Source organism: Helianthus annuus, chromosome 11 (genome assembly GCF_002127325.2).
Source record: "Helianthus annuus cultivar XRQ/B chromosome 11, HanXRQr2.0-SUNRISE, whole genome shotgun sequence".
NCBI lineage: Eukaryota > Viridiplantae > Streptophyta > Magnoliopsida > Asterales > Asteraceae > Helianthus > Helianthus annuus.
This window is the reverse complement of record NC_035443.2, coordinates 144,453,332-144,463,245: the sequence shown is the minus strand read 5'-3', so window position 1 is coordinate 144,463,245 and position 9,914 is coordinate 144,453,332.

Sequence of the window (9,914 nt, the reverse complement as noted above, 5' to 3'; positions counted from 1 at the left end):
GATAAAGTATTAAAAAGATGTGTTGAAACTAGTTTGGTCCTAAGTTGGGAAAAGAGCCATTTTATGGTTCAAGAGGGAATTGTGTTGGGGCACGTGGTGTCAAGTCGTGGGATAGAGGTTGATCGTGCTAAGGTACAAGTCATATCTACTTTACCTTATCCCACGACTGTTAAGGGTGTTAGGTCGTTTTTAGGTCATGCGGGGTTTTATCGGCGGTTTATTAAGGGTTTTAGTGATATAACGAAGCCTTTATGTAATTTGTTGTTAAAAGACCAACCGTTTGATTTTAATGAAAATTGCCAAAATGCTTTTAACAACTTAAAAGAAAAGTTAGTGGAGGCCCCAATCTTGCAATCGCCAAATTGGTCATTACCTTTTGAGATTATGTGCGATGCAAGTGATTATGCGGTGGGGGCCGTGTTGGGACAACGGGTTGACAAGAAACCCGTTGCCATATACTACGCAAGTAAGACTCTTTCGGATGCACAATTGAACTACACAACTACCGAAAAAGAGCTACTTGCGGTGGTATATGCATTGGATAAATTTCGGTCTTATATATGGGGTAGTAAAGTGATTATTTACTCTGATCACACTGCAGTTAGGTACCTCATGGAGAAGAAAGATGCGAAGCCGAGATTGATCCGATGGGTGTTGTTGCTCCAAGAGTTTGATTTGGAGATACGGGACAAGAAAGGCATTGAGAATGTGGTAGCGGACCACTTGTCCCGGTTGATGGTAGACGATGATCCGAAAGCCTTCGAGATCAATGAGTCTTTCCCGGATGAGCACATAATGAAACTAGATAAATTGCCATGGTATGCTAACATTGTCAATTATCTTGTTACAGGTGATATGCCGGCGCATTGGGATAGACGGAAAAGGCAACACTTCATGTCCCAAATCAAGTACTATCGGTTGGAAGAACCGCATTTGTGGAAGGAGTGTGCGGATCAAGTTATAAGGAGATGCATCGATGATGAAGAGATTCCGAGCGTGTTGCAACATCTACATTCGTTTGCATGTGGTGGTCACTTTAGTGGTCACAAAACGGGTTACAAAGTGTTGAATAGTGGCCTTTATTGGCCTACTATTTTCAAAGATGCAAATGAGTTTGCTAGAAATTGCATAGAGTGTCAAAAGCTAGGGGGTATCTCAAAAAGGGATGAGATGCCCATGCAACCAATCCTTGTAGTCGATGTTTTCGATGTATGGGGTATTGATTTCATGGGCCCATTCCCCAATTCCTATGGCAATTTGTATATCTTGGTGGCCGTTGACTATGTGTCAAAATGGGTCGAAGCAATAGCCACCAAGACAAACGACCATTCCGTAGTATGTAACTTTGTCCAAACCAATATTTTCTCAAGGTTTGGGATTCCTCGTGTCATCATAAGTGATGGAGGATCCCACTTTAAAAATTTTCAATTTGGAAAGTTGTTAAAACGGTTTGGTGTTGACCATAGGATTGCTACCCCCTATCACCCGCAAACAAGCGGGCAAGTTGAGGTGTCAAATAGGCAAATCAAACAGATTTTGCAAAAGACCGTGAGGGCGGACCGTAAGGATTGGTCAATTAAATTGAACGATGCTTTATGGGCCTACCGAACGGCGCATAAGACACCCATAGGCACTACACCTTACCGGTTGGTTTACGGTAAAAATTGCCATTTACCGGTTGAACTTGTGCACAAATCATTATGGGCCATTAAAGAGGTTAACATGCAATATGATGATGCAGGTAAGGAACAGAAGCTCAAGTTGTGTGAATTGGAGGAGCTACGGGAGACGGCATATGAATACGCATCTCAATACAAGGACGGAATGAAGAGAGCGCATGATGCCAAGTTGAGGAAGAAAGAATTTGAAGTGGGTCAAAAGGTATGGCTCTACAATTCAAAGCTCAAATTCTTTCCCGGAAAGCTCCGAAGCAAATGGATGGGACCCTATGTTGTCACCCGGGTCGGACAATTGGGTGATGTTACTATCGAGGACCCCAAGGACGGGGTACGGCAAACGGTAAATGGTCATCGGCTAAAACCGTTTCTCGAGGGTAACGAGAAAGTGGATGAAAACAAGGAATCGGTAAGCTTCGTAGCAAGTTTCCCGGTTTACGAGGTCGAATGAAAAGGACCGGTAACATTTGGTGTAAAGTTATGTATAACTATTTAATTGTTTACGTATTTGGATGTGAATCGTTTCCGTTTCATACTAACCTTTCTTGATTGTGTGAAGTGCGGGCACTCCAAACGGGTCATGAAGATACAAGGTATGTTTTAGACTTGATTTGGTGCATTGAGGACAATACACGAATTTTTGGGGGGTGGTAGGGCCGTTGACGGTTATTTTGTTTATAAATTTTAACTTATAAAAATTCACAAAAAGATTTTTAAGAATTCTTAGGATTTTTTAGTGTACATAGGCCATTTATTAAAAAGTCATAATGTTCATTCATTTTTCAAAAATCAAAAAAAAAAAAAAGCCCTTACCCGTCGGCGACGGGGTGATGACCGTCGGCGACGGGTCCTCAATAACCCCGTCGGCACATGTTTCCCGTATCCAGGTGATTAGCCCATCGCCACCATTGCCAAAATCCCTTGCCCGTCGGCGACGGGGTGGGACCCGTCGGCGACGGCTTGTCAAATGTTGTCCGACGCAGGTTGGGTCTAAGGGTTTAAAAAACGATTTTTAAGTCTTTTCCACCTAACCAAGCATCATAAAAACTCAATCTTAACCACAAATCCGACCACAACCACCATACATCATTCTCTACCTCATAATTTCCCTGCTCTCTCTCTCTCCTCACCTATACATCTTCATCTTCTCCATCTTCACCTCAAGAACCCTAAACCTTCAACTCCTCATAACTCTCTCAATTTTTCACCAAATCAACCGATTTTTGGGTCCATCTTGGGTAATTTTTCAAGAGGAACAAAACCTCAACACGGTTTTCATCAATTCTTGCTATTTTGCAAGATTTCTGAGCGTGCTACTTAGGGTTTTTGAAAGGGTGTTTGTCAAAGTTGCGTATTTGCCATCTTTTCTTAGTTCTTCTTGTTTAACAACAACAAAGGTATGGATTCTTCTTAAATTTATGCTTGATTATCATATGTTAATGTTTTTCTTCCGAAATTTTAAACTTTTTAGTTTAAGAGTAGGTTGTTGAGACAATGTATGTTATGCTAGCATGATTTTGAGTAAGATTAGTTGTTTTGAATGGAATTTGAGTATGTCATAACTATAGTGAAGTGATTACACTGTTATGAACATGATTGAACATGAAGGTGATGTTGACTTTTGTTGAAAATTATAAGAGATTGTATGATTAACAGAAAATTAATAAGTTTATGATAAAGTGAGCGACTTTGGAAGTTTAAAGAGGAGATTTTACATTCACTTGTTAATTTAAATGTCAACATCATACCTCATGTTCAAAGTTTGGGAGTTAATGAAGATTGAATCTATATTGATGTTTGCTTGTTTGTGATTGTAGTCATGGCGGGAAGCAAGAGACAAAAGACTACAGGCCAAGCTTCATCATCCGGGGTTGGTTCTTCTTCCGGTTTAATACCGAAGAAGTGGGAGCAACTAAGCTCCGTGGAGGAGAATGATGCAAGGTTATACCGACAAGATTGGGAGTGGGCAAAGTTCAGGGATAGCCAAAGTGCTAGAATTTGGGATGACGAGAAGAACAAACAGTTGTCGAGCTATCAAGATAGAAAGTTAGAAGCTAAGTTGTGGAAGTGGAAGATGGTGAATGGGGTGAACACGTCGGTTCCAACAAGGGTAATCTGTGAAAGGGTGGTGAACGTGGAAGAGTTTCGTCACATCGGGATTGTACAAATGTTTGAGCGTTTAGGATGGGAGAGCGTTCTTGATTGGTGCGAAGATAATACTTCCAGGATTTACTTGTCGGAAGTATGTGAGTGGTTGTCCACCTTGAGGCTTGTAAACAAGAATGAATCCCCTTCACAGTGGAAGTTAGTGGGGAAGACTACTCGAGGGAGCATGACGATGTCTTTCGAGACCATGAATCGTATTGCTCGTTTTGACTCTTTGGGAGCACAAGCATATGACTACCCAACCATCGAGCAGTTTTTGGATAATCATTTGAACATCAATGATGGTGAGCAGTTGATAGATGTTATTTTACCGACCCACCAAGGGGGAGAAATGAAACGGAAGCAAATGTCGCTTGAGGGAAAGATTCTTCAAGGGATCTCGGTTGAGAACATCTTGGCAAGGTTTGGTGACCGTGGAGGAGTAAGAGTGAGTGATTGTAGGGTGGTGCATGCCTTACTGTATGGGACCCCGACACTATCGTGGAGACACATAGTGATGATGAACACATGGGCTACCAGGGAGTCGTCCCAGAGGCGGTTTATTCCGTATGCACGACTCATTAGCGCCATGATTATGCAACAAAATTGTTTACCCCCGGAATCACTATGGGTTTCTAAGCCGGTGGAGGAATTTAACTTGGCTTACATGCGGAAGAATTGGAAGATAGAATTCAAGTTCTCGGGAAACAAGTACGTTGTGACCGATGATTTGGGGAACAAGTATGAGATCCGTACTGCTGGAGCACCACCCATCGTGGAAGAAGACGTGGAAATGGGTGAAGAAGAGGAGGAAGTTGAACCCTCCGGTGCACAATGGCCGAGGCAACGATATATGCGGCCACATAGGGAAATTAACGCAGAGGTGGCAGGTTTTGTGACCAGGAGGCGGGAGCCCTCCTATAAAAATTTTGATCGGGGGCAACAGGAGACATATGACAATGTCTCCGCGTGTATCGGTGAAGGACGGGAATACAGTCAAAGAAGAGAAGCTTGGGAAGGGTCGCATGGATCCGCAATGCAAGAATATTGGGCGGCTCAAGAAGCCCAACGTGAAAGAATGAACAAGTTTATAGAAGAACAAGAACTGTTCCAAGCCATGCAAAGATCACACATGGAACAGTTGGCAAAGATGCAGGAGGATGAGGCAGCCCGAAGACGGGCATGGGAAGAAGCAGAGGCAGCGCGTCGACAGGAAGAAGAACAATTGAACCGACGCCGGTGGAGTGCCCTGTACGTCTCTCAACAAATGGCGATGAATAACGCTAAAGTGCTGCATGATCAGGAGCGGCACCATAGAGACTACCAAGCCGGCCTCCCCTACACCGAGCACTCGGGGTGGACAAATTACTCCGATCTTCCCCATCCACAAGGCCCATCCGACCCGACTCCACATTGGCCCGAAGCGGTAGGGTCTAGCTTCATCCCGATCCCGTACCAACCACCGCCTCAAGGGGAGCAAAGTCCCTTAGATAACTATAGGGAGATGTTCGAGGCCCTCACTAGTTATCCATACCAACCCAACCCGCCAATGGATCCGAACGAGCGATATCAGCGGTAGAGGCGAGGTATGTTTTTTGTTGTTGTTGTTGTATATTTTTAGTTTATTTTCGTTCTTCTCATTTTGATTATTTAAATTATCGCCTAGTTAAATGAACTTTGTGGGTGTGTTCTCTATATAACCCTCACGAGACCTACTCGTCCTCCCGAGCTATCGGGAGGTTTAAAGGGCTTGCGTGCATATGCTAAATGCCGTCGTGATTCCTACGAAAGTGAGTTAGGTTTGTTGTTGTTGTAAAATATTTTCCACATAAAATCAAAGTAAAATAATGCATGACTTGGTAATATGTTCATAAAAAAGGGTAGAACTAAGTGACTAACAAATTTTGATGGTTGTGAGAAGCATGCTTCTACACAAGGATTAGAATTTGTAGGTACGATGGGTTCGCGAGACAACCATTTCTATGAAGAGACGAAGGATATGAGCATCAAGCGATAAAAATCAGGTGCATGTGTTTCTTTTTACTTTGATTGTTAGTTAGGAATAAGTGGATTGTAATATGTATTTTAATTTCCGGGGTGAAAATTTGGGAAGGTTAGTCGTGTCACATCCCTTGTGCATTACTAAAACTCTAGTTCTTACACATTGAGGACAATGTTTACTTCAAGTGTGGGGATGGGGGAGTAGTAAAAATTTTTCGATTTTGACCCGTTCATTTAAACACTACACATTGAGGACAATGTTTATCTCAAGTGTGGGGATGGGGGAAAATTTCAAAAATTTTTCAAAAATGTTCTGTTTTCAAAGCAATCTCAAAAGCACAAGTAACCAAGTCAACGAGGGATGTCACAACCCATTTGGTCTTTTGTCATGGTCAAGTTCAAATTAATAAGCATAACGGGTATTTAGCGGGTGGTTATTTGGGAATAATTCGCCTAAGGAACTAGCAATTTATGCATATCACATATCATAACCTTATACGTGAGGTTTGAGCCACTTATATATCATAGATTTACATTTACATGTTTCTTTGTTTGAGTGGACCATTAGTCGCATATTGTAGAACTTGCAACTTTTGATACGTTTGAGACTATAGACCAAATACAAGCACGAGAATGATTAAGGCATTAGGTAAACCTTTTTCTCTTAAAACCATTTTTCTATCCTTACCCGAACAAATTCCTTAGTCGCCCATTTTGAGCCTAAACCTTTCGTTTGACCACCCTATAGCCCATCAACCTTAAACCTTTTCGTTTAAACCCGTGTGATGAAAATTCGATTGTAGAAGCTTAAGTTTGTATAGTTGTTATGATTCGTTGAAAAAAAAATGTGAAAAAGAATTGAAAATTGTTGAAGAAAAACACAAAAAGAAGTGTTCGTAGTTGTCGAATAAAAGGGTGAAAGATCATTGCCCATAGTTGCTGTTTATAGTTTACTTTCGTTTTCGATAGTCTTTTGTAATAAAAAGTCGAATTTTCATCACTTTAGTCACTTTAAAAATATCCTATTTCCTACCCTTCGCCTAGCCCCGTTACAACCCTTCAAAGACCTTTTGACTTGTGCTTAGTTATTTGTGTTCGATAGTGGAGAATGATTGAGTTGCAAGCCTATGCGGGTACGTGTTCTAATCGGTTTTGAGCGATTAATTGTTGAAATGCTAATACATTATACATGTTAGCAAAATTTTAAGCCGAGTGGAGAGCACATTGTGAGGGATATGCATGAGTTGTTAGTTTTACGAGCGAGTTAATCTTGGATAACCATTAGTATATGTGATTATTCACTTAACCGGTAAATATGTGAAATGTGTAAAGAGTTTGAACTTTTGTATGAAAATAGACCTTAACCTTTGTCTCGGGAATGGGATGTGCATTTGTTGTTCGACCCACGTGAAAGTGAAAAAAAAACAGATTTGCTTGAGGGCAAGCAAAAGACAAGTGTGGGGATGTGATACGTGGTTGTAAACCGGTGCTTGTTATTGTTTAACTTAACGTTTTTACGTAAGTTTTAGTTTCGAATAGCCTACTTTTAATCAAGAATGTGTTTTGCAGGTTTGATGAAGTTTAAGGAGCTTTTCGGGAGCTTTACGGGTCACCGGGTCGAAAACCGGAGCATCGGGATGCGTTACGGATCAATCGAGAGTGCAAGGAGCGAAAAATGAAGAACGGAGTTTCTAGAGGCCGTCGGCGACGGGGGTATACCCGTCCCGGACGGGCCCCAGAAAACCCCGTAGACCAAAAAGCTCCGTAACCAGTCATTTAGGCCGTCGGACGCACATCAGCTTTTGGGGACCCGTCGGCGACGGGGTCAGGCCCGTCGGCGACGGGTGATGGTTTTTCAAAACGCGAAATTTGATAATTGAAGGGTTAATCTCGAATTTTATTGGCTGGGACTCATTGATTTCGGGAGTTACACTTTTGGAGGAGTTTGAATCTTGTTTTTGGAGCCTCACACACCATTTTTTACACTATCATTCACCAACCACTCCATCTATCATCATCTCTACACCCAAGAATCATCACCATCAATCATCCCCAATTCCTCCATTAAACCCTAATTCTCCATCCATCATCCATCTCACTATTATTCTTCACCAAACCTTCAACATCCATCAATTCTCCATCCAATCAAGCTTCAAGATGAATCCTTCCGCATTCCAAACTTCCGGTGATCAAGCTTCTTCAACCATGAGCGGCTAATCATCTCGGTTTCACCCCGGTGTAGGTAGTTGTTAATTCTAGGGTTTTGAATTGTTCTTGTTTTAACTTAGTGACAATTTGTATTTGGTTTTTGAAACTCTTGACAATAGTATTACATTTGTTACGAATTCGTGAATTGTCGAGCGATGTTAAAAGTTATGACTTCGCGAAACGTTGATATGTAATTGTACATTGTCATTGTTAGGATTTACTTGTGTTGATTACAAAGTGTCTTTTTGTCCGTTCTTCGGGGCGTTGATAGTTAGTAGCACCTAAGTCACGGTACACTAAATCCGTTAATCAAATGCATTTGAGTTGAAACTAGAACTTGTAGAAATCCTAGGTTAATAATTACCGAAACCGGGTGTGATTCCTTTTCATTATTATTGTTCTAACAACCGTTTTTATTGCAATCGTTAAGTAGTATTTGTCAGCCATTCTCATAAATCCATTTAGTTAAAAATCATTTCTCTCAATTAAACGAAAACCCAAAAATACTTTAGCAAGCTTCATAAATTGTGACAAGTTTTTATAATTCAGTCAAATCCATACACAAACCACATACTCTTCGTGGATCGACCCCTTACTACCACTAACACATTGTTAAGGGTAATTTGGGCATATAAATATTATCTTTGACCGGAGCGCGACACTCCGATCAGCTTCCGCTATACAATGATAACTTACTTATGTTTTGGAACACCTTTCATATGGATTTGGTTTGGTTTAATGGCAAATACTTTTACTATATATATATTGCTCTATATGATTGGTGGCTTGATCCTGGTCAGTCACGCTCCCAAGCGGTGATACCTCGCAGGTGGATTTTTGGGGGTGTGACAGATTGGTATCAGAGCCATTGGTTATAGAGAACTTGGTTTTAATACGGGGAAAACGTTTTTATTAAAACCAGACTATAACCAGAACAGTACTCTCAACGATCCATAACGACGCTTCGCTCCACGTGCAAGACTCGACATCCTAGGTAATAAGGTTTATGTTTATTGCCTACATGTTAGAATTGCATAGAACTTTGCTCGTAGTATGCTTAGATTCCATTGCTCACTACTTGTTATTGCTTGAAAACACTTGTGTGCTTACACTCTTCTGTCATCGCACTACTCGCGAATCCATTCTCACTTACGCTACCTTTACTATGAAGATCATGTCTAGACGTGTTAACATGACTCAAGCCCAGTTGACGGCTCTCATTAACGAACAAGTTGCTGCGGCGCTTGCAGCCGCACAAGCAGGAGGTATAACCTGCTATTCCAAACCTATCCTAGGATGTTAGATCCTACTCTCGTGACCCAACTCTCGCGCTTAATCTTGACCTATCTTTCTCGCGCAACGGGTCAGAACGCACAACAACCTGTCTGCACATTCAAGAACTTCATGGACTGTCGTCCAAGCACACTCCACTCAGTGGCATAGAAGGAGCAGTGGGACTACACCATTGGTTTGGGAAGCTCGATGTCAGTTTTCGAGATGAGTGAATGCCCTGAGGCTCGCAGGGTCAAGTACGCCACTGGTACTTTGGAAGGAATCGCGCTAACCTGGTGGAACGCGCAAGTACAGATACTAGGGTTGGCAGCTGCTAATGCCACTCCCTGGAACGAATTCAAAGAACGCATTAAAAGGGGATACTGCACGCGTGATGACATCCACAAGTTAGAAGTGGAGCTTTACCATTTGAATATGACAGGGTCAGAAATTGAAGCTTATACGAAACGGTCGAACGAACTGGCCATCTTGTGTCCAACCATGGTGGACCCTCCAAGCAATCGTATCGAATTGTACCTCAAGGGTCTAGCCTCAGAGATTCAGAGCCATGATACATCGGCTAACCTCGACAATATCCAAGACATTCAGCGT